General features: G+C 40.3%; 1 protein-coding gene across 3 annotated transcripts in view; it reads right to left on the bottom strand.

Moving 5' to 3' along the window:
• Positions 1-19,015, bottom strand: part of LOC123508323 (nephrin-like) — a 127,655-nt gene extending 108,640 nt beyond the window's left edge. Inside the window, exon 1 of one of the 3 annotated variants that reach the window (XM_045261933.1) lies at positions 18,899-19,015. The gene's annotated coding sequence lies outside the window, so the exon portion shown is untranslated. The remainder of the gene's footprint in view (positions 1-18,898) is intronic. The other 2 variants (XM_045261934.1, XM_045261932.1) reach the window with 2 other exon arrangements.
• Between the last annotated feature and the right edge of the window lie 4,840 nt (positions 19,016-23,855).

Raw genomic sequence — 23,855 nt, 5'->3', positions numbered from 1 at the left:
TGAGCCAGACCGAGAGAATGCAAAGTGAGAGGCGAATGTAAATACGATTAATTAAGTCGAATAAAGTTAAAGCTTAATATAATTTGGAGGAAAAATATCTATAAAAAAAACTTCCTTCGGTCACCAAATCTTTCTTTTTTCCAACAGAATTTTTCATTTTTTTTCGTGAACCTTCCTGTGTACAGAGGATCCGTCGTAATATCCTGCTGTGGAAGGGATCCTGGGACGGCGCCCTTCCGGTGTAGTGTAGCAGGGAGGTAAGACCGGCCAGGGACAGAGGGACGCGGGAGCAACAGAGGCATGGCTTGCATCACTGAGGGAAGTAAAAGAGGACGAGTGGCCGGGGAGGGAAAAGTAAAGATTAGTTGTTGGGAAAGACACGATGAGACATTTACGTTGATGCGACGCTGAGTGGAATGTGTGGAGAGAGCCAGTGGAGATTCGATTAAACCACTAAATTACTAATGACCACTGATGACTCTAATAAAACCAGCAGGGCGAGGAGGATAGTGAATGACTACAACACTAAGAGATGAGTGGGACAGGACTTGTTTGTATACTTGTGTGTGTGTGTGTGTGTGTGTGTGTGTGTGTGTGTGTGTGTGTGTGTGTGTGTGTGTCGCTGAGGTAGTATTGCCAACCAATTATTGATGTACCAAGGCTGACGGACAGGAAGAGAGCGGGATGTAGGTGGGGATAAGGATAATGGACCGCTGACTGTAACAGAGACATGGGCGGAACCAAGTACAGGCTCCAGCTCAGCCCTGGCCATCCGCAGAACAAGAGTGGCAGCAATATACTCAAATAAACGTGAACGGCAACAGTTGCTTGGGGAATATTGAGAGCGAAGGCGAGTGAGGCCGAGTGAGGACAAGTAAGGGCGAGTGACATATGCCATTGTGATGCATAAACAAGGCTGACAAAGACACAGGTGGTAGGAGTGGAAAGGACACACCTCTGGATGGATTAACAATGAAATCAATCTAGGAGCAGGAATCAGATAGCCTCGCATGCCGCTGTGGTGACGCTCAATATTCTTCGGACGTGGAAATCAAACACAAACACGGAGAATAAGGAAGGGCAGGTCACAGACAGAAGTTAACAACGAAAACCATATACGAGAAGGAACCCAATAGTTCCAGACGTCGCTGTGGTGGCGCTGAAGACTCTCAACGTGAAACCCAAAACCACCTACACGCCGCGAGGCAATGCTGGAGACTGCATGGAAACTGGAATCGGAAAGGATGGCAAGGGGTCGATATTGGAGACACGAGCCGCCAAGGAGACACGGAAGGTCGATCGTGTAACCTTGGTGTTGCGCCTTCCATGTTCCGGCAAGTTTTCAGTCTGGTGTTTGATCTTTCCCCTCCACCCTCGAGCCGCAGATAACGATGCTTGCGTCAGTCCACGTCCCGTCTGTGCCTCTTGATGTGGGCCGCCTGGTGTTCCAGAGGGTTACGTGAGATTTCCCTTGTGGAGCAAAGAGGCTTGGCGACGGGGGCACCGTGGAGGACATACCAAACGTGTACAATTACTATATTGCCTTCCATTCCCTCCCACATTACTATTATTCTTTCAGTTATTCGTATTCCATCAATATTCGGTATTATTTCACTTGTTTTTCACACGTTCACACGTTTTTCTCCGTGTTCTATTTATTTACATTTAATCTTACTTTTCCATATTTCCTTTACAATTTATCTTTCCCTTTTCGTGACTTTTGTCGTCTTCTGTCGTCATGCATTCAAATGCCGCTTATCTAAATACGTACATGACTCGCCAGCTGCTTTGGCCGCTCTCCAACACACAACTTTTCCACTTTCCTATAGCATATTCTACCACCGCCACTTGCCCCTAACTTCTGCGTTCCCTTTCCTCTCCCTAAGCTCCCTTTCCCTCCCTTCCTTCGTCAGAATTCCTCACTCAAGCCGCTGTCACCCTCTCCCAAAGGATCCACTGCAGACGTATCCCGCGAGGCCATCACGGGACACATTTCTATCACGACTGCAAAAATTTGACTTGAGGAGGATGAATCTCCACCTTGGCTGCTGGCGAGGGTCACGAGGCGAGGCTCTAGTGGGAGCGGGAGTATTTCCACTTGATGAGTCTGATGCATCACTCAGTCAAATCTTGCGTCTTGGGAGCAACGATTAAGGTCCATCATGGTAATTAATTAAAGGGAATTTGGGTTTCTCTACAGTATTCATTTATGCGAAAAGTTAAGGATTTAATTTTATCAAGTGTTTATTTCCTTCCTAGCTTCGTTTCCATCAGTATGAAAATTCCTTATATTGCATCGTCTTACAACATTCCCAGTTCCATCTCAAGTTATGTATTCCAAGCATATTTTCTTTTTGTTTTCTTTTTTCAGTATAATCTAATGTATACTTACTGTTTTTCATATAATGTCTATAAATAACACAACAACAGGTACATCAGGTAACTTTTATAACTCCAAAGGAATTTTTCTTATTATTAAGAACCATCAGGAAACTACCGCATAACAATCAACTCCACGAGAAAGACAAACTGGCACAGCGCATTCCCAGGTTACATATTACTGTAAAACACTGAGACACGGAGCACGCGAGAGAACCAAACGAGGGGCACGTGCGTTTAGATCCTCTCAAGTCAAGACAAACACAACCTCATCGAGACGGTTTTACTTTGAGCACAAACAATTCAGGACATCTGTCGCGGAAATGCTAATTACTCGGAGGCTTCGCTTGGGGACGCCGTGCGGAAGATGGGAGATGGGAGGAAATGGGAGGACGCTGCACCAGACGTCCTCGAAATGCTGAATTCAACGAGATGGATGAGTAATGAGAAGACAAATGCATTCATTCTCTCTCTCTCTCTCTCTCTCTCTCTCTCTCTCTCTCTCTCTCTCTCTCTCTCTCTCTCTCATCAATCACTGTATGTATCGTTGATATTACTCCTGTGATTATAAGCAACACGTTTGCTAAGGAGCCTTTAAGAGCTCAGAGCGGACTAGACCATGCTGTTTATGTTTATGATGCTAGTTATGTAACACCTTGGAAATAAAAACCATTAATCTCTCTCTCTCTCTCTCTCTCTCTCTCTCTCTCTCTCTCTCTCTCTCTCTCTCTCTCTCTCTCTCTCTCTAGTTAGCTTAGTGGTGTGAAGCGCAACGATCCTTCGAGATAATCTTCCAACTTCCGTCTCAATTAGCTCCGTTGAGGCGAAACATGTAAGCTGAGGGTAAAGCGTATAGGGGTGTTCGGGAGGCGTGGGTGATGAGGAGGGTTGTTTTCTTAAGCGTGGTAGCAGTGCAGCGGTGAGATCCCAGTGTGCTGTTTTACTCTTCGTGTGAGTGGCAGCATTGGATTATTTGGTCGAGGCTGTGTTGGTTGTACTACATGTGTTGCGTGGCGTCTAACACTAACTCTATTTTTGCTTGAGTGGTGTTGATAGCAAGAGTTGAAAAGGCAGTTACCGTCATGTAAATATGTCTGGGAGAGGAATGCTTCAGTGTGTGTGTGTGTGTGTGTGTGTGTGTGTGTGTGTGTGTGTGTGTGTGTGTGTGTGTGTGTGTGTGTGTGTGTGTGTGTGTGTTGAGCGCTGGTTAGCAAAAGGAAAAATGAGGGATCGTTACAACAAGGAAAGCGAAAATAACTAAGAAAGGAAAACACGAGATCGTCAAGGAGATTAAAACGAACCCAAGGAGAAGAAGCAGGAGTAGGAAAGAGGAGGAGGACAAAAGGAAGAAAAAAGAAATCAGCGGATGAGAAGGACGAGAGGATGAATGCAAGAATGAACGAAGGAGAAGAAAGAGAATCATGTCACTAAAGAAGATGAAAGCGAGAACTGCAAGTAAAGAAGGATAGTCCTGAGATGAAGATGACTACAAAGAGAGGTGAGGCGTGCAGCGTGGGTGAAGAAGTGGAGGGAGCTTAATAGTGACACGTGGGTTAAATAAAAAGAAAATACACCTAGAGATATATCGGTATGTATTGAGAGTACCTGTTTACATTCTCCTGGTATAGTATAAGAACAAGATACAACAGAACAAGCAACCTCCTAAATAGTGATACGTGGGTTATATAAAAAGAGCATAGACCGAGAAATATATCGGTACGTATTGAGAGTACCTGCTACTTTACATGCTTCTGGTATAGTACGTATGGGAGAACAAGATACAACAGAACAAGCATCCTGCCCACCCACCACTCTCTAACACCGTGCAGAAGAGAAACTGTTCAAATTTTTCACTGTCACATCGTATAGTCGTCCATTATTAACCTCTTCAATAATGAGATGCATTTTTTACCTTGATTTTTGGGATATGATTAGACGATTTTATTTGCATTAGGAGGGGTCTACGGAGGACAAAAGGTTAATGGCCAGTCTTTACTATTCTAATCCCAACATAAGTTTCTGTAGCCCAGACCTGTACAAAATCACCAAATAGTTACCAGAATGTATATGAAAACGCAGCACGATACTAAAGATATCAACTTTGAAAACGCTGAAAAAAATGTCTTCATGGGGAGAGAGAGAGAGAGAGAGAGAGAGAGAGAGAGAGAGAGGGCGTTTAGTTTCACATGCGTTGTTCTGTCCTTTCTCTTTACCAAAGGAGTTAGCATATTATCCACAAACAGCCGCGAGGTATGCTGCTGTTTGTAATATTATGCAATTCTGTGTAATCCCCGGTCCTCCTTCTTCTCTCCTTCTCCTCCTCCTCCTCCTCCTCTTCCTCCTCCTTCTCCTCCTCTTCCTCCTATCTTCTCCACTGTCGACGTCATTATCATTGTCTTTCTCTTCTCCTGCTGCGCCTCCTCTTCTTGCTTCTCCTCTTCCTGCTCTTGTTCCTCTTTAGTCTCTTTTCATTGTTGTTGTAGTTCTCCTCCTCCTCCTCCTCCTCCTCCTCCTCCTCCTCCTCCTCCTCCTTCTCTTTCTCCTTTCGTTCTCTCCATTATTCGTTTTTTTTTTCTTCTTCGTTTCCTACTCTTTCTCCTCCTCCTCCTTCTCCTGGTTTTTTTTTTTTTCTTCCTTCCCTTGTTACTTTTCAACTCCTTCTCTTCTTCCATCTCATCATTATCATCATCATTCCTTGTCTTTATCCTTCTCCTCCTCCTCCTCCTCCTCCTCCTCCTCCTTTTTCTTCTTCCTCCTCCTCCTTCTCCTCCTCCTCCTCCTCCTCCTCATCCTCCTCCTCCTCTTCTTCTTCTTCTTCCTCTTCCTCCTCCTTCTTCTTCTTTCTGCAGGTTCCCAGGTAATTTTTGCGATCTCCTCGTTATCGGTTCGTGGAGACGGAGGAAGTGAGCCACCAAGCAACCCTGGAAGATGTCACATGTCATTACAACTTGTGCACCGGGAAGGTAAGGGAAGTGTGAAAGGTTGTTATCCCCAATGCCACCTTCATTACTTCGCTCCCACGCTCTCTTCTCTTCACACCTGATACGTACGTGGCGTCCTTTCCTCTTTTTTTTTTTTTTTTTTTTTTTTTTTTGTGTCGTTGTCTTCTTCTATTTACTAACATTTTTTTCGGCTTTTGCTAATTTCTGTGTATTCTGTGTAATTTTTTTTTCCTCCTCCTCCTCCTCCTCCTCCTCCTCCTTCTCCTCTTCCTTCTCTTATTTCTCTTTCTCCTTTTCTTCATTATATCTTGCGTTCTTTTCTCATTATATTCTATTCTCTCTGTCCCATTCCTTTATTTCTTACCCTTTTCCTTTTTTTTTCGTGGGGTGGTGTGGTTCCTTCTCTTCCTCCTCCTTCTCCTTATTACAGCTTACATCCTATTATTCCCCTTTATTCTAATCCCTTTATTCCATTCTTTCTTTCCTTTCCTAATCGTTGCCATCATTATCTTTACCTTTATCTTTCTCCCCTATCTCTCCCTTCCTCTGTTACTCCTATTTCTACCTCTGATCTTTATTATCACTATTATCTCACTCTAATTATCCTCACCGTGCTCCTCACATTAAGACAGTTGGCGTGATATAATTCAGGATACAATTAATTATCCACATGACAGCGTGCGTTAGTTAAAGAGTCTTCTCCTTCCACTCCTAGATTTATATTTCACGTGGCGACCTTCACGATTCCAGCTTTATAATTGTGCGTGTGAAAACAGTTGGCATGCACATTTTTTTATTTCAGGAGTATTACGATCTTTTTCTTTTTTTTCTCTCTATTTTGTCTTGTATTTTGTTCTCAAATGTTATGGTTCACGTTTATCTCCCTCCCCCTTCCTATGACTGTTTGAGTGTGTGACTGTGTGTATGTTTATTCTCTTTCACTTCCAATGACTGTTTGACTGACTGTACATGTATGACTGTATGATATTTATCCCCTTTCACTTCCAATGGCTGTCTGTATGAGTGTGACTGTATATTTAGTGTTACGTTTATCCTCTTTCACTTCCAATGACTGTTTGACTGTACATGTATGACTGTATGATATTTATCCCCCTTTCACTTCCAATGACTGTATGAGTGTGTGACTGTATGACTGTATGATATTTAGTGTAAAAGTGTTATATATCTTGAAGTAAAAAAAATAATAATGATTTAATTCTGAAAGGTTCCGGAACTGTCTACCTGTGTTTTGTTGTTCCTCTCTCTCTTTGAACTCGAGCTTCAGAGAGGGAAGTAGCAAGACACGTCAGGACTAAATTAGCTAACTTTTTTTCATACTTCCTTAATTCTTTTTGAAGTGGCAACTGGAGCTAGTTTGTCTCTATTTTTCTGTGCGTTTCACCGGTCTCTTTAAAGTGTAGAATAAATTTATACATAGACAGTAAATAAGTGAATATGTAAGTAGATAAATAAAAATAAAAAATAATAAAACATACTGGTTACACTAACACATTATACAGTAGAATACATAAACACACAGATAAATAAGTAAACATGTAAGTATATAGATAAATAAAAAATAAAGCGTAATAATAGGTACAGCTTGCACAAACACATTATACAGTCACTCTCCTTGCAAATAACGCGCTAAGTGGAAGACTAAGGTATAGGTGATAAACGTCGTGACAGCCGGAGTAGCAGGAGGAATATTACTGCAGGCACTGTACACGCTACATACATAGTTTTCATTCTCTCGACTAATTACTTTAATAAGCATTCTCCTTCACTCACCTACTGACTCCCTCTCACAGACCAAGACTTTTTAATTTCTCCTTTGCGTGGCTTCCGTGTAAACCTGAGGCGCTTTGAGACTCCCGGCGCGTGCTATTTACAAAGTTCCTCCGCATGAGTGATGCGTCGGGGAGTAAACATTAAAACGTCGGCCACCAAATTAGCACTAAGAATATTCACCTTCCTCCAAATTTAGGTCTTCCTGGTGCTGTGTAAAAGCGGCTTATGTTATGTAGCGTTAGTGTTGTTGCTGTACCATTATTACCAGCCCCTTTCCTAATGTTTATCTTATCTTTCAGCCTCCACCTCACTGATATTGACTCAGCACTGTTAACCTCTTCAGTACCACGACGCTTTTCCATATTCATTCTGCTTACTATTTGGTGATTTTATACAGCTTCAGAAACTCATGTGTGGGATTGAAATAGTAAAAACTGTGGCCTTTAGTCTTCTGACCTCTATAGACCCTTCCTAATGTCAATAAAATGGTCTTATCGTACACAAATCTCAAGGTAAAAAATGTGTCCCAATATTGAAGGGGTTAAAATGGACAAGTATTCTGAAACACTCCTGCACCATACCTCTATTATCTCAAGTTAATGGTACTATGGTTTTAAAGGGTGTTTGTATAGCTTAAATGACAAATTAACAAAAAAAAAAAAAATACATCATCAGCAAGAGAAACACATGTGCAAACCCTGCTAACCACTATTTCAAGAGACTCTAGTTTATGGTACGATGGTTTTAAAGGGTGTTTGTATAGTCTAAATGACAAATTAACAAAAAAACTACATCATCAGCAAGAGGAACACACATGAAAACCCTGCTAATCATCTCTGTGGCCTTTGAAATCCATGCCTCCATTATTTCGAGAGACTCTAGTTAATGCTACGATAATTTTAAAGGCTGTTTGTATAGTTTAAATGACAAATTAACAAAAAAACTACATCATCAGCAAGAGAAACAGACGTAAAAACCCTGCTAATCACCTCTGTGGCCTCTGACAACAGTAGCAGTGAAGGAGTGAGGTGTTCCTGTATGCGGGTCTATTCCTGTCACCTTCAGCCACATCCTCTCAACTCGCTGCTTGTTATTTCAGACCAATTTTGTGATTAACTTTGCTTTGGTGTTCGCCTTTTCTTTTCTTTTTCTTTTCTTTATTTGCATTAGAACTGTTTGCCCTTTATTTTTATTTATTTTTTTTTTTAACTGTTTGCCTCTTTCTTTTTTCTTGTTCGCGCGCTACTCCGCAATCTAAATTCCCTCACGATCCTGGAATAATTTCTAGCTTTGTTCTTTTTACTTCATTTCCTTCCTGGATACTCTGCTTCAACCTTCTACCTTAGCCACTGGTGTTATGTGTATATTGTTATTGTTGTTGTTGTTGTTATTATTATCATTATTATTATTATTGTTATTATTATTGTTGTTACTATTATTATTATTATTATTATTATTATTATTATTATTATTACTATTATTATTATCATTATTATTATTATTATTATTATTATTATTATCATCATCACTATTATAACTACTATTACAACTAATAAAAATATCATTACAATAATTATCACAACAACAACGACAACAACAACAACCACCAGCCCTAACAACAAGCAGCAGCAATACCACAAAAGGCAGGGAACAGCTACTAATAATCCTTCTCCGGACATTTCACCCCCTGCCATCCTGCTACATACATCTTTTCTTCTTTCTATTTTCATCCCGCATCGTGTTCCATTTAATTATCCAGCGCACGGGAGAGAAGCACAGGTACATCCACTCTTTTCTCCTCCATCCCCGCGGCAGCCCAGATGAACTCATCGCTGCCTCACAAAGCCCCAACTCGCACCAAGCAGATGAACACTACCCTCAGCCTTGTCCCTAGCTCAGTGCGCCTCCAGCCACGTCCAGGTGAGCCTTTAAACTCAAAAGGATCAATAGTACTCCCGCAGACTCCAGTGCATTACCATTCCTGCCCTCGCTGTACCCATCACTACCCTCAACACTTTGTCCCTTTACTCCAGAGGTTCCGTCTCAAGTTTGTTATGGATAAGCTTGATGTTTTAATTACAGTGCATCAAAAGAATCAGAAGTATTCCTGTAGAGCATTTACGTGTCCTTCCTCGCACCCCTAAGTCATGTATTCTATACGAGTATTAAACCTTTACATTTTCAAAGCTCGGTCTTGTTCTTTTATTCTGAGTTTCACGTGTGTTTCTTTTTCTTTCTTTTATTCCGAGTTTTCTGTGTGTTTTCTTTCTTTCTTTCTCCCTTTCTTTCTTTCTTTTTTAGCGCAGTCACGATCAATAGTTGAGTGTCATGGCTCATGGTGCACCGACTCGCTGTGTGTTTTGCGGTTTTATTTATCTCAAGATCCTTAGAAAACTTGACACCTCATACATTCTTTGGAGGTTAGATGAGCTAGGGATAAGGAACATTTCTAGACACCGAGGCTGAAAGTGTGACAGGTTACATAACTTATGGCTTTGTTTAGTCACGTCTACTAGTTTCTCTCGCCGACCAGTCAGTTCTAGGCGCTCACTCAAACAAGCAACCCTTCTCTCCCTTCCCCATTATCCTGGTGCAAATGTTTGAAACCACTCGAACAGCAATGCAGGTAGAGAGACAGAGGGAATGAATGCCTTGTTTAAGAGAACGCCCAGGACTAACTAGCCTTGACACAGAGGCGCGTATTCTGAAACACTTCTGCGCTACATCTTCACTATTTTCAAAGAGCTCTAGTTGAAGTGACACGGATTTTTAAGGATATTTCTGTAATTCTAGTGACATGTTAACAAGTTTTCTGCATTACCAATAGGACAAATAGTATTTAGAACTCGACTAATCGTCTCTGTGGTCTTTGAAAATGGTCGCGGTGGGAGAGGGAAGCGTCTCTGAATATGACTAAAACTTCTAGGAGAGGAGGACAGGGGGAGGGAAGAGATTAGTACCTAGGTCAAAGATCAATTAAACCCAACATTCTCCAGCTACAGAGCACCAACATTCCACGTACAAACTCATTTCTGCTACCACTCCTTCCGCTCACCACCAACTAGCCTTCACCGCCCCGCCTGCCTTCATCCACATATAGCAAACCTCTAAATTTCCGAAACTGTGTCCAAAATTTGCTATAGTTCTCCTCTTTGTGTCTTGATCTCGTAGCCATCATTCATTCCTGTCCTCATTATCCCAGCCATGTCCCCTTCAACTAAACTTCTTTCCTAATAATCTATCCTAAATGTGGTACAACTGGTATTCCTTATTAATTATACAGATCAGAGTTATGATATTCACTTTCCAACACCATGTCTCCTTCAAGCACCGGTATATTCGAATGTGTCTCCAAAGTAAATAGTAATGGTAAGTAAAAACAAGTAAAAAGTAATGGTAGTTTCCTTCCTGTAATAAAGACTCACAGAAAACTCACAGAAACTCATAGACGATTCCTGGAAAAGGCCGATTCAAGCCTGTGACTCCAGCTCTGAATTACGCGTTCTAGATCTTATGGTCATGTGGTCAAGACTGTGATTAAGGCTCCCTATTTTTTTCAGTATAATCAAACTTTGTTCTTCATCTTTCCATACATCGTCTCATTTCTTTTCAAACTCACGAATTGATTCAACATTTACTACACAGTTGGGGAGGCTGTTCCAGACGCATTAACCTTGTACTACAGCCTCTTTTCATGCCATATTTTCCTCTTTATTTTCTATGTATTTGCTACGTAGTTTCTCTTGCTTCTTAAACATATCACTGCTTTATCTCCTCGCTATCTCCATCACGTCATTCTTACCAAATTCGTGTATATCCGGACCTCAAGCCCTGTTTTCCACGCCTCTCCTTACATCACTACCTTTCCCTATCATTCTAACCACGCCGCTCCCTAAACCCTGCCTCTTTATCCCCGAATCTCAATCCCTTAACTCCCTCACGTCTAGTTTTCCATACATCACTACCAATTCCTTCCCCGCCGCCACCCAACACCCCTCCCTAAACCTAACCTCTCTACCTCCAAGTCTCAATCTAAGATATACAATGCCTAGTTTCCTCGGCGTCTCATTTCCGTGTGTCTTGTGCCTCGTCTTTCCCAGACAATTCTTTTCCACTGTCACGTGATCTGTCTCTCTCTTGCAGCAGATGGGACGAAGGGTTATTAATTTCCTCTCGCTTCCCTTGTCTCTTATTCCTATTCCTCTCTTCCTTCTCTGCTCTTATTCCTGTTTGTCACCCTCTTCCCCGCGCACCAGAGGGATTGACTGGAATTTATGGTTTTCACGAAGCAAGTGCCCCTGGAGGGTTATGTATGGGTAGCAATGTATGTATAATTAATGAGTGTTGCAGAAGCAGTCAGGTTCAGTTATCCTCAGAAGTTTCGTAACTTTCTGCATTCAATTCTAGTGTAGTCTGTGTTCTCCGTCAGTCTGAAATTCGACCTCCAGGCATTCTCCTTCCTAAACCTGATAATTGGTGGATTTTTCATTGGATCAGAAGGTTCAGTCATTGTGAGAAATTCCGTAACTTTCTGCATTTAATTCTAGTATAATTTGCAATTCTAGTGTAGTTTATGCTTTCCGTCAGTCTGAAATTCGAGCTGCTAGCATTCTCCTTCCTAAACCTGACAATTGGTGGATTTTTCATTGGATAAGAAGGTTCATTACCAGAAATTCCGTAACTTTCTGCATTCAATTCTAGTATAGTTTTTGTTTTTCCGTCAGTCTGAAATTAGACCGCCTGGCATTCTACTTCCAAAACCTGACAATTGGTGGGTTTTTCATTGCATCAGAGGACTTACAACTGTGAGAAAATTCTGAAAGTAGGTATATATAAGGCAACTTACTCCGCTGTTCGCAAATAAAGCCTGCCTGAGGAATCTATATAAACATCGAATCTATATACGGCTTTCTTATTGTGCACAGAAGTCATGCAATTCTCGTTTCAAAAATGGTGATTAACTAAATTTTTGTAAAGCACACAACACAATATACACTTTTTATATGTTCAGAAGTTTGGTCAAGAGTAAGAAAACAGGTAAGATAATAAATAAATAAATAGCTTGATAAATACACCGGTCTCCAAAAAGGTAATCATAAGGAGAGATAAAGAGAAACATACATAGATAAACAGACAGGTAGAGAGATCTTAGTTTGTCGCATTGTTTAAGTAAAAAAAAATAGACAATAATAAATAGATAAATTGCTTGATATATACACCGGTCTCCAAGAAGATAATTATAAAGAGAGATTATAAAAACTTGACTAATTTAGTAACAAAAATATCTTAACACTCTCTTTCCGAAACGTTCAAGTCGAGGGAAGGAAGGAAGGAAGAGGAACATAAGTAAACAGACAGGTGTGTATATAAAGACCTTAGTTTGTTGTATTGTTTGAGTAAGAAAAATAGATACAATAACAAACAGATAAATTGCTTGACATTTGCATCGGTCTCCAAGAAGATTATAAGGAAGACATTACAAAAACTTGACCAAACTAGTAACAAAAATATCTTAACACTCTCTTTCCGAAACATTCAATTCGAAGGAAGGAAAGAAGGAAGGAAGAGAAAAATGACTAGATAAACATATTAGCGTAAAGATCTTAGTTTGTCGCACTGAGAAAGAAAAATAAATACAATAATAAACAGATAAATTGCTTGACATGTGTACCGATATCCAAGAAGATAATTCAAGGAGAGATTATAAAAAACTTTAGTAACCAATTTAACACCCTCCTTCCAAAACGTTCAAGTCGAAAGAAGGAAAAACATAAGTAGGTAAATAGACAGGTATGAAAATCTTAATTTGTCGCATTATTTGAAATTTAGCACGTGCATTAAACGCTAATCTCTAACATGTCACTTTTGGTATTATGCAAAGATTATTTTTTACAAACTCCTTTCCCTTCTTGTCTTCAGTTCATCATTTCAAGGTCACTGATTAATAGAAATGCAAAGATATCCAAGTTATTCCTTGATTCCAGTTTATGTCTTCATTTTGAGAGAGGAAATGATAACGGTACATAAACAAACACAGGGAAGAAACTCACTCAGATGCGAGACTTCTTGATTAAGCTCACCGAGACTTCTTATTGACCCGATGCTAAAAATGGATACACTCAATAGAGAATGTGACGACCGTGACACACACACACACACACACACACACACACACACACACACACACACAGCATATCTGAGTAAAAATATATACAAAAGTGGAAACGCCATATCAGTTTACGTTCTTATGAATAGTCTTGCTGTGTGTGTGTGTGTGTGTGTGTGTGTGTGTGTGTGTGTGTGTCTCTCTCTCTCTCTCTCTCTCTCTCTCTCTCTCTCTCTCTCTCTCTCTCTCTCTCTCTCTCTCTCTCTCTCATGCCATACATAATCATATATGAGTCGGGCTTACGTGTAAATATAATATCTGCCTCTACATATATTTATATCAATACACAAGCTGAAATATATACGTACATGAATATTTGACTTTGTTTACTGGCATGTTTTTTCGTGCACAACTGATATGTTTGTCTAATGCTCGTATTTAACAAACTATCAGAATAAAATAACTAATGAATGGATTTATATTCCATTGAAACACTAGTGTGCGTTCCTATAAATACATTAATATTATCAAAAGGAATTATGGATAGCAAACGTTACGATATGTTTATGTTTGCTTGTGTGTGTGTGTGTGTGTGTGTGTGTGTGTGTGTGTGTGTGTGTGTGTGTGTGTGTGTGTGTGTGTGTGTGTGTGTGTGTGTGTGTGTGTGTGTGCGTGTGTGTGTATGTGCTTCCATCCCTTTATGCTTTCAGACTCACGAGTATCATTTCTTATTCATAGTCTTTAGATTTCAGAATATCTAGCATTGTGTGGACCTCGAGGCATCTGCGTCCTGGTATGGAGGACGGAGAGAAACAACCAAATCGCATACTTTTCCACCGCAAAGAGTAATGACGAATTCAATTTGCATTCTTGCCGAGTGAACGGTCGGATAAATGACATGTAAATGGAGTTACACGAGCTCCGGTTACCGCGACAGGAGGCACTTGCTGAGAGACAACGCTTCCCAAGATCGCAAACGCACGACACCACTGTAATCTGCTCGTCTCCCACACCAAGAGTCGGGCCCCACCACGAAATGCGTCTTGTTTTCACTATGTCCCAGCTAAAGTGACAGGGAATAACTGCAGACACTTTCCGAGATGGTGAACACAAATAACCGTTAATCTTCCACAGGGTAAGTCAGACAACACCACGAGATGCGTCTTGTTCTCAGCGACACCAAATTCCAGTTAACACGACATGGAGCGCTGCAGAAAACACGCTTCCCAGAGATCTTGAACACAAGTAACTGGTAATCTAACACGCCAGTAATTAGATCTTACCAAGAAATGCATCATATCTTCAGCCAAACCAAACTGTCTGTATTGATGCCTCGGGTTACTACAAACCCCTTCACAATGAAGTCAATGAAGCACTACTGTGTCCTCGTTCTTATCAGCAAACCAAGCGAGGCTCAAGTTTTCCCCGGGTTCTCCTTAGGAACGAGAAAAGATTACAGTGTTTGGAGACGGTAATGGAGCATTCTATTGGCAGTGACGGGTCAAGCTACTTTGGGCGTATAAGTGGGTAACGTTGCAGTCTCTTTCGTGCGACTGTTTTAAAATGTTTCCTCACTGTAATTGTGCAAAACTTTTATCTCACTCCCTCTTTTAAATGCCTCGTGGATTGCAGCGTGGAATTAGGATGCACCACTGCCGATTTTCACATCATAACAGGAACTACTTCTTGATTGTGTCTGCCACCGTGTGTGTCTGCCACCGTGTGTGTGTGTGTGTGTGTGTGTGTGAGTGTGTGACCTTCCTCCGCTGCTTACAAAGACTCGTGTATTTGCTTCTATCACATTCGAGTGTGGTGTAACTTGAGTGCAGTGGTTCAGTACGCTGGCGATCGGACATTTAGTTGGTGGCGCGCTCCTGTAGGCGGAAAGGGAATGAGGTTGAGAGGGTGGTCACTTAGGTCGATAGTGAACGCTCCGTCAGGCTGCTCATGGTTGGGACAGCTACTGCTCCTCGTTCGTTGCTCTTTAGTGTAGTAAGAGAAACATTCGTATTTCTAGCCTCGGTACACTTCGTTGATTACACCGTCTTTTTTTCGTTGTACAGAAATGTTTATGTGTTTCCATTTTCCTTTTGAAATTGTATCATCTGTTTGTTAAAAGTAAAACTAAATATATTTTATAATTTCGCTTTTCATGTGGTATAGCTCACTGATTGCCTCTGTTATTCGTTGTAATGGATACGTTAGTATATTTTCAAGCATTCTTCTGTATTTAATGTAATTTGGTGATTGTCTCGGATATCTACTGTGAAAGAAATGTACTTGTATTTTTCTGTTACTTTATTTATTCGTTTTTCACTTCATCTATCTATCCATTTATTTATTCATTTTTTTTATCATATTTATCTATTTTACTGACTAATTCATTCAATTAGTTTTAACTTTTTACACTTTGTTACTTGTTATGAGCATTCGTTGTGATGGACGCCTTCATGTACTTCTTGTTTGCTATTTCCTTCTCTGCCACATCCATGGTTGCTTGCCGTGCTCTTCGTGGCGCAGTAAAGCGAGCCCAAGTCTGTAATGTCATAAAGTTCCTTCATGAAAGACGCCTTTACTCCTCGTACGATTTTACAACTGTATCGATTTTGTTCCCTTCCCACATGTTTTTCCTTTTTCTTTCCACATTTTCTTCTTTCTTTCCACTGTGTCTTCTTTGTGGTGTTGACGCACGGGGGACGAAAACTGCTCACTTTTATAAAAAAAAAAAAAAACTCGTGTGGTTCTGGGTGTCTTGTATTTCGTGATAGAGAGAAGAAACCATCGATCTCTATATTTTTTCTTTTGGCTTTTTATTCGAGCGTGTACCTACAAAACACGACAATGGAGACAAAAAAAAAATAGAAAAAAGTAGAAAAGGATAAAAATGTACTGCCTAGCCATGGTCCTTTCTTTTTTTTTTTTTTGTTTTTTATTGCAATCAAAACCTTTTTCTGAGAGCGGCAAACCTTTCCAGCAACAGATGATCCTTTCTTATCTCCTTCAACTTCCACCTTTTTTTTTCAGTGTCGCGGCTTTTTATATCTTACGAAACATTTACCACAACTCTTCACTTATGCTGAGAGATATTCGTATTTTCACGGCAAGATCGGGTTTCGTGCATTATCCTCTTTTTAGAATGCACTCTGTCCTGTTTCGTATCAGTCTCTTGCCAGTGTTCGAGAGCTTCGTGAAACAGAACTTAAGCGATTCACAAAAGAGTACAAAAAGTGAAGCTAAAATTATTATATATTCGTATCATGGTAAGATCAATTGTCGTCCATTATTTCACAGTCTAGATGTTCCTTTGCTCTTTGTCTCGTTTCAGTTTCTTGCCGGTGTTCGAGAGCTTCGTGAAACAGAACTTCGAAATCAATAGACACAGTGAAGCTCAAACTATCACTTCCTATTTTTCCTGACAGTATCAAGTGCCATGTATTGTTCTCTCCTCAAGATGTTTATTTGTTATTATGTTGTTGTTTTTTTATCCCTTCATTACTGAGACGCATATCTACCATGGTTTTTGTATATGATTAGACGATTTCATTTACATTAGAAAGAGTCTATGGAGATCAAAAGATTAAAGGCTAGAGTCTTTACTGTTCTAATCACCACATAAGTTTCTGAAGCTGTATAAAGTCACCAAATAGTAATCAAAACTAACATGAAAACGCGGCTCGGTACAGGAGTCAAGGATCTCGCAGGTATCTGAGAGGTTCGTCAAACAGAACTCCGAGACTAGCGAGGCAAGAGAGGTAGTGTTGCAGGGAGACGCAAATAGTTCTTTACTCATTCTCTTTAGTCGCTTTAGTATCATGACGCGTTTCCATATTTGTTCTCCTTACTATCTGGCGATTTTATACAGCCTCAGAAACTCATGTGGGGATTAAAATAGTAAAGACTCTGGCCATTAATTTTCTGACCTCCGTAAACCCTTCCTAATGTCAATAAAATCATCTAATCATACCCAAAAACTCGTGATTAAAAATGCGTTCCAGTACTGAAGGGGTTAAGGAATTGTCACGCTAGCCACTTCACTGTCTCGATGGTAAACTTAATATTTGAATTTTCTAGAAACAGAGAAAAGCAATCCCCTAAAAAGAATGCGATATGTTAGGTCGGGTTAGGTTAAGTTATCCGGTCTAGTATGACAATCTTCTACTAACCACAGCGCCATATGACCTTGCTGTTGTGGCACTTAAATGCACTCAATAACAGATCAACATAAATAAAATAAAAAAGTAACATAAGCTAAACTAAATAAACCAAACGTAACCTAAACAATTATAATGTAGAGGAACTTAAATATGATATAATCTAAACAGACATTTCATCATTTTACTTAACCTATCCTAATCAGTAAGTCATAGCATAAGTTAATATAAACAAAACATAGTACAACCTTACCTTACCTATTCTAAAAATAGATATAATACCTTTACTTAACTTTACCTAACCCAACCTAACCTTTCCTTAACCTTACCTAACCCAATCTAGCCTTTACTTAACCTTACCTAACCCAACCTAACCTTTACTTAACCTTACCTAACCCAATCTAGCCTTTACTTAACCTTACCTAACCCAACCCAATCTAACCTAACTTTACTTAACCTAACCTAACCCAATCTAATCTAACCAGTCCTTCAAGCAACAGGAGCGACTGACCTAATGTGATTCTAATTCTTTACTTTGCTTGCTCAAGATTTAAGTCCCCGAGAATTGGTATGGACGACTCTCATGTCTCCATTTATCATCATCTACCACTAAATTCCACACGCCGCCTCCCGTTCTTAGAAGCTTCCTGGATAACACTGCCATCTTCTCAGTAAAGGGCTAAAGTCTTGTTTTCATCCGTGTGTGTGTGTGTGTGTGTGTGTGTGTGTGTGTGTGTGTGTGTGTGTGTGTGTTGCTGATGGAGTAGATGTTGTTAGGCTGTTGTCTGTGTTTGGTGGTACGTGAGTTCATCCATCTGTCTGTTTGTTAGTTTCTCTCTCTCTCTCTCTCTCTCTCTCTCTCTCTCTCTCTCTCTCTCTCTCTCTCTCTCAACATTATTATCTTTCAGCGTATCTTTGTTAACTTTTTTTTTAGAGTACTTCTGTAATGTGTAACTCATTTTGTCTATTTGCCTGATTTGCTAATTTTTATTTGTTCTCTAAACCTCAGAAACACACCTAATATTCTAAAGCTTTTTCTTACGGTTTTCGCGATGATTTTTCTATTAATGAATTTTGTTTCATAATACTGTTGCCGCTCATATATTCTTTTCTACATAAGTCATTTAAATATTGATGTAAGTTCAAAAGTTTTCATCTCATTGTCTACATTTGGTAACGCTCAGGAAAGATTTGTTAACATGCAAGCCTCTTACCTGAAAGAATTAGATGTCGCCGTGCAATGATGCCGGAGCAGTGTTACGGGAAAACAGAGGCAACATCTCCACTCAGCCGTGATGGGCCAGAGACCAAGCTAACTTTGCCACGGAAAAGCACACCCGAGTTTTTCCTTGAGGCAGCAAGTAGCACGGCAGGGAAAGATCTCACAAAACAACCGAGCACTGAGACAAGTAAAAACACGTCACACAACAACATCCATGACTCCGCGGAACAGTAATGGTGTACGCGTATTCGGGAAAGATAATCATACACAATCTTGTTCAAGGAAACTTTGCTGGAAGTGAAATTACTACGATAGTTAGCGACGCGCGCGACTCTCGGTGAGCTGAGTATCGCATCACCCGCACCCTCGAAGACTGAGAGACTACTGGCAACTCCCGGGCCTCGGCTCTCCTCCGGCCTCCCACTTCCAGCTCCCACTCGGTGCCAGGCGTCGCTGCTGCTGCTGCTGCTGCTGCTGCTGCGACTGTCCCCTCAGGCGCCAGCTCGCACCGCCGTCGGGCCGCCACGGGACACCCTAATAAAAAGTTATGGTGATGAAAGAAGTCGCCAAAGCATCACACGTGGGGAGCCGCTCAAGACGAGGCCGAGTCATTCTGTGGAGTTTAATAGTGTCAGAGTTTTGAGGAAGTCTCCTTCTGTAGATCCTTTTATGAGTTTCTCTCTCTCTCTCTCTCTCTCTCTCTCTCTCTCTCTCTCTCTCTCTCTCTCTCTCTCTCTCTTGCACGTTTCTGACTGGTTATATTGTACTGTAAGCAGCGACTGTAAACTTTTGCATTTTGCCTCCGCTGCATTAATTTCACCACTTTATAATTAGACTGCGCTAAGACTGTCGCACCAAAACTTGTTTCATTAGAGTTTTAACGTCACTGTTGTAGCTTCTCTCCATGTTGCATAGATTTCCAACTTTTTTTTTATCTTATTTTCCTGTTTCTAAGGCGGCCATTTAACTTTTTCTTGTTTATATACATTTAACTCTATTACTTTCTTTCTCCTTATATCTGCATTAAGTTGCTTCTGTTACCTTTTCTTTCTTGTTTCTGTTTTATTTTCTCGTTTCTTTTCTCCTCTCATCCACTTTCGTTTTTGTCTTACCTTCTAGTTTTTTTTTTTTTCCTTCCTACTTACATCTACAAAATATCTTGACCTAGTTATTTATTTTCTCCTGCTTACTTCCACTTTGCTTTATTGTCTTCCTTTCTTTTTTCTACTGCGTGTAAGAAGATTTATTATCACACTTTCCTCTACTTTTTCCTGCCCGCGTCCACTTATCTTCGCATAAACATTCTTCTTGCCGCGCAGAGACTCAGATTATTACCCTCTTAATGCATTTTCCGTGCCCGGTAATGGAGCATCTCACTCACTGACGGGGGTGGGGAAGTATGGTTCTCCTCGCCTCCCTCTTGCTAATCTTCCCCATCCTGACAGCTTCGATCCCCTAGAGTAAGTACTATGGGTAAAGGACTCATGACTTTTATCCACGTGGTAATTCAGACTTGATTAGACACCGCTATATATCATCTTAGCTATGGCCGTTAAGTCCTTAATCTCTTCAGCACCAGGACGCGTTTTCATATTAATTTTGGTTACTATTTGGCGCTTTTATATAGCTTAAGAAACATATGTTAGGATTAGAATAGTAAAGAATTTGATCATTAATCTTCTGACCTGCATAGACCCTTCCTAATGCAAATAAAATCGTCTAATCATACACAAAAATCAAGACAAAGATGCGTCTCAGTATTGAAAGGGTTAAGAGTGCTGTGGGTAGAAGAGTCATGTCTCTCTGCCGATGTAATAATCTAGATATGAGTTTGCTTTGTGAGATATGCTGTGTGTGAGTGTGTGTTGATGTTGTACGAGGAATTCCTCTGGTTTGCCTCGCCGCCACTCCCGCGCCGGATATTCAGCACAAGCATAGCGCCGGGAGTTACACCACAACTAACGAAATATAGTTTGCATTTTCAACATTTCTTCAGCACCGAACACATTTTTTTTTTGCTGGAAATGTAGTCATTTATTCATTTTTGACGAACAAAACTACGAAATACTCTCATATCTCAGTGATGAATTGTTTATATTACCACTTCGCAAGTAATGGTGTTGTTTTCTAGTAATATGCATGAATATTCTTATTTCCAAAAGTCCACCATTCAAATTATGATTGTGGCGCGCCTGGGAGCGGCTCAAGCGCTCACCACTCGGGCCGCTGGTGTGCAGCTCGCATCTTTAGTGGTCCGGTGTACTAATTACACTCAATGCCGTTGTATCTCTTCGCGCGGCGGCCCTGTTGCGCTCCGAATAGAAGGAGCATCGTGCACTGTTGTCAAGCGATGAGGAACATGGTTTTTGACACAATGTGTTTAATGGGCCAAGTAAAACCAGTACGTGAAAAAAGTTGAGAATTTAATGTGTTTTATTCAAACATATTAATAATCATTGTGTGCTGGAAAGAAAAGCTATGGAGTAGACACGTACAGAAAAAAAAAAAAAGCTAACAAAAAAAAAGTCGGTGGAACGGGATGGGGCGGGAGGACCGAGGTATAGACAAGGGGAAAAAAGTTTTTTTTTTTCTTTTTAAGTAGGGGACTGGTGGTGGCCTATAGCGACGTGTTATACCATTAAATATTCAGAAATCATATATGTTGTAAAGTGAATGTACGGCTCTCTCTCTCTCTCTCTCTCTCTCTCTCTCTCTCTCTCTCTCTCTCTCTACGTATATAACTAAGAGTGTCTGACCTGTCTATTTGTCTGTCTGTCTGTCTGCCTCACTCTTTCCCAGCAGATAGGCCGAGTCTCATCATAAATAACATAGCCATTCAACGAGAGATGATAAATCATTCATATTAAAAAAAACTAAGTTATTTACAACATTCCAATTCATCAAAAGCTATCAGCAAAAGTTTCAAGAGCACTGGGAGTCTGACGTGTGGGAGAAATTGCTGACTATAGGGAATGGAACAGTACAATACCAAGAAGACGTCCAAAAATCTAATGGCTGGATAAGTTGCCATAGTGTGTGTGTGTGTGTGTGTGTGTGTGTGTGTGTGTGTGTGTGTGTGTGTATGTGTATCTGGCAGGAAGTGGTCGGTGGTGGAAGGAATGGAGGTGGCGTGTCCTGCCAGTGCCTTAATGATCATGATGAGATAATTGTGTCTGTATTCATCTTGTTTTCATGTAATTACTTCTCGCCCGGGAATTACTTGTAAGATCAAAGGAAAAGTGGCCTTAGTATTCCTAAATCATTATATAATTTCCAGATATTCAATAACTCTTTCCGTGAGAGGTAGAGTTTCAACTAAAATAGAATAAGTCTATATTTATGTTTCAATGCTTCGTTCAGTGTGTCAGAGAAGGTGAATGAAGCATGGAGGCGAAGCACAATGGCACGACTACATCAGGTCATTGAAAGGTGCACGCAGCGGTGATGGCAACGATGTAATACTACGCAACACTCTTCACATTCCTTGCTCACAAACTCTCTCATATCAAAAGTTAATGAGTGCCAAAGAGTGATTAGTTTGTCCTGCCGCGACCTTCCCTGCGTCGTCACGGCCTTGGCTTTCTGCGGGTTTGGACAGCTTCAGTTATTTTTCGTTCGTCTAATTCATTCTGGTTTTATTTGTCTATTCTGATCTTATTTTCATTTTTTATCTTTATTTATCTCCGAGTATTTTTTATGTGTTTTGTTTTGTATAGGTTTTCAAGCGTTCATTTGTTTTTGTTTATTGTTTCATTTTATAATTGTTATTTATTTTTTGTATTTTCTTAATTTTATGTTTTACTGTTTTATTTTTTTTTCCTATATATTAATCTATTAATTCATTCATTTACTTATTCATTCATCTACTTGTTGTATTTAGCTTACTTCTTTATCTTTCTTTTTATATTTGTTATTTGTCTTTAAATGTGACGGAGAGTTTATCGTCTTACATTCTGTGAGTGGGAGAAGTTTGCCGCTTATAAGTTTCGAAAATGAACGGCTACTTATTCTTCCTCGACAAGAGTAAATACTTCTTTCTGAGAGAACGCCATACGTTCTCAAAAGCAACTCATGTTTGAAAACTTCATTTCCGGAAACCGATGCTTTATTTCCTAATTCCCCACGACCATTTCTCAATGCGCCTCATGGTTTTCCTTGAAACACTATCTGTTCTCAAAACCCGCTTTTGTTGGTGGTCTCTCATTAGAGGAGTCATCGATTTGTCGCATTGTCGCCACGCGCGCTTTGACCTTTGAGGCACAACTCGTGCTGGTATTCATAAGACGGCACTGTTTTCCACTGTCATTGCAGCTCAATGTCAAATCACGCCCCTATGTTCGCTGCACAAATAAGCCTTTTTTCATCAGTCAGGAAGTCCTAACTTTCTGTCAGTAATGTGTTTGAACACATCGCCAACTTGATCGCATATTCATAACCTGAAAAAGAGGCAGTTATGATCCTTATTTTTAGTCGCTTTCCTATAACACTTCTTTGAAACAGGAGTGGACATTTGACATTAATAGCACATTAATATAAAGTATCTGACAGAACTCTGCGTTCACAGGAGCGCTTGATACTACGAAAAAAAAAGGGAATCAAGACAACGCCCATAAAAATATATTCCTATTACAAAGCTTGCCTGGAGTGTAGCAGACTCAACCAGGGAGCGTCCCAAACGCTCGGAGATTGAAGTTGGTCGGTTCAGACACTCGTGAATGAAGTCCACGTGTGCAACAAAAAGAATGAGAAAAGATCGATAGAATTAACTTGACAATCGTTATACAGTGGATGGTTCAGTATATCCCATTGCGAATGTAACATACAGTCACGTCCTTCATCTGACAACGAAGTAATAGAACTCTGTTGTAAAGTAGATTTCATTTTGTTCACCGAATAATCTAATAACAAATATTGCGTTGAAAAACAGACAGGAGTACGCTTGCAAAATAAATAGTATAGAGGATTTTCCTGCAAGCAGTAATAGTACGCAATATGCATGTAATCACATTTTTGTTCTTCAATAATCAATCGAATCCACCGCTCTGTTCAAGTGACAGTTCAGGCTGTTTTAATATTGGCGATAAGCGCGCACGAGGGAAAACAAATAGTAAACCTTAACCAATAATCATTTTTGCTTTGGTACACACACACACACACACACACACACACACACACACACACACACACACACACACGTTGTTTCACTCTCCACTACAATTTTACCAGCGTAATTACCTAATCATTGGATTGGATGACCAATTCCT

The sequence above is a fragment of the Portunus trituberculatus genome, chromosome 24, assembly GCF_017591435.1.
Source record: "Portunus trituberculatus isolate SZX2019 chromosome 24, ASM1759143v1, whole genome shotgun sequence".
In the NCBI taxonomy this organism is placed as follows: Eukaryota; Metazoa; Arthropoda; class Malacostraca; order Decapoda; family Portunidae; genus Portunus; species Portunus trituberculatus.
This window is presented reverse-complemented; position numbering and strand designations above follow the sequence as displayed.